This window comes from Oxyura jamaicensis, chromosome 1 (assembly GCF_011077185.1).
Source record: "Oxyura jamaicensis isolate SHBP4307 breed ruddy duck chromosome 1, BPBGC_Ojam_1.0, whole genome shotgun sequence".
Lineage (NCBI taxonomy): Eukaryota > Metazoa > Chordata > Aves > Anseriformes > Anatidae > Oxyura > Oxyura jamaicensis.
Window position 1 is genome coordinate 59,044,160 of NC_048893.1, and position 2,257 is coordinate 59,046,416.

A 2,257-nucleotide genomic window follows, 5' to 3' on the forward strand; every position below is an offset into this window, starting at 1 on the left:
CCAAGGCATTTCCCTATCTGTTTCCTGGGTTTTATTATAAGATCTGTGCAGGCATTAAAACAGTAGGGCAGGGAGCCGGAGCCGCGATGGGAATTAAGAAGTTGCATGTGTAAAAGCGTTCACGCTACTCGCTATTGGCTAGGGCTGGGGGAGGACTCATAACCCTCGCTGCGATTTCTCCAACCAGCACATGGGCTGAATTTTACAAGGACCGGGCTCGCAGTGAACCAGAGAGGCAGCTGATGCCTGCTGCCCGGGGGCTGCCGGAAACCCCCACCGCACCGAGTGCCGGGGGCTCGCAGCGCAGGGGGCCCTGGGGCTGCCGGGCACTCCTGGCAGACGGCTTTTCCTGACCGTTCCTAGAAGGTGGAGTTGTGCTCCAGCCCCAGCTCCCTTTTCTGCGAATTATGGCAAGTCCATCAGCCCCCCTTTCTCAGTTGTTGGGGCTCCTTGTGCTTTTTCATGTACCCAGGACAGGCACCACAGACAATTTGGGGTCACACACAGCTCAGAGCATGCATAGCTCTGATGCCAGAGCAATGGAGCCTGCTGGTTGTGCCCCGAGCCCAGGGCAAATGAGCGAGCGGTGCCATAAATCCCCCACAAACTGCTGGCTTAGGGGGAATGATTGGAAAAGTTCTGGGGTGGGCTTGGAGTGTAGAGCTCAGGGGCCAGCCACGGGGCAGCGGGGCCTCTTCATGGGATACCAGTAGGGGGCTGGGGATGGAGGGGTCCCCAGATGCCCTCTGCCACCTCAGACTTCTCTACTCACACCACCTCCATCTCGCTCCATGCTGTTCTCTGTTGGAAACAGGGCAGAAGTAGGCCTATAGCTAAGAGCTGTGGCATGCTGTTCCACACACTGGCATTGACTTGTTCTCCCACAAACACGCAGAGCACACTTACGCATGGCTGGCACAGAGAAGGGAGATAAGGGTTTCTCCTGCAGCAAGCAAATTGCAGCCAGTTACGCTGGGGAGGCATGGAGGAGGTCACTGGGTTCCCTTCCTCCCTGTCCTGTGGGAACCCTGCATTTCCACGTACCCGCAGCTTACGATAACGTGGGACGGGGTTCAGCAGGTCCAAGCTGCCTACAGTGCCCACAGCCAGGCTGTAGATTGTCCCAGCTTTGCTCCCCAAGATGATAACCTGGCCACCTTACAGCTAGATCTTCTCAGTACGTTGTGCAGGTGGTCAGAAAAGCCTCGGCCACGCTCAGTTCACTCCTCAAGGAGCACTTTACACCACAGCTTGATAACCTTATCCTGCAGCACTGCACATGCTATCTAGCAGGGATCTACTGGGTTTGCACTTAGTCATGAGCTGCTTGGCAGGTTCCTACCAGCAAAAGCAGCAATTTTTCCATCTCCACTGGAGACCCTTGAAGGCGTCCAACCCGTAACGCTGATGTAAAATGCTCTCTTGGCAGGGTGTTCTCCAGGCAGATCCCCAGCCCTAACAGCCACTACCTTTTCCCCAAGTGCAACCTAGCACATACCTATTGATTTCAATAACCCTATGAAGATAGCTTATGTGATGGATCCACGAACCCCTCGCTGAATTGCAGACTTGCTGATCTACTGACAGGCACAGAAAGCTAGGTGTGGTATTCCACCAGTGAAAATAACCTCCCAGGAGAAGGACATTGCTATGGCCAGGGAATAATCTTCTCTGAGGGCTTACCTTCAGGTTGAACTAGGAAGATAGGAAAGGCCATGCGTTTCAAGATGGGATGAGGAAAGCTTGGCAGAGCACAGCTGCAGGACACAAAGTAGCTGGCTCAGGACAGGGAACATCTTTGCAGCGTGGAGTAAAAGCTTAGCCCCGGGTGGACAGGGAGAGTCGGAAAGGACAGCAAGAGCTGTGGGTTGGATTTCACAAGGAGCACCGTCCCCTTCAGGGACAGCAGCAATAGGAACACATACGTTTTTCTCCACCGTGGTGCAGAACTAGACTGCAAGGAACTGTAATTCGGGACTCACACTGAGGCAGGGGAACAATTCACCACCCTCCTGGCTGGGATTTTCCTCATTCCTCTCTGCCCCTAAAACACCCCTAAAAACCTGCGGACAGCAGGGGTGCCCCCACCCGGGGATAGACACCAGGCAAGCCCCATTCCTTTGAAAACCAGCTTCACCCCTCAGCGGGAAAACTCCCCAAACCCGCGTTCCCAAAGCCAGGGCAGCCCCGGGGAGCCCCCGACCCCCTTAGGGGCGGGCGGCTCCGCGCTCAGCGGCGCGCCCCGAGTTTCCCACGG

The 2,257-nt window shown here is 55.7% G+C and overlaps 1 long non-coding RNA gene across 1 annotated transcript in view; it reads right to left on the bottom strand.

Annotated features, from left to right (window-relative positions):
- LOC118175862 overlaps nucleotides 1-2,257 on the bottom strand; it is a 29,098-nt gene that overhangs the window by 25,410 nt on the left and 1,431 nt on the right. The window lies entirely within an intron of this gene.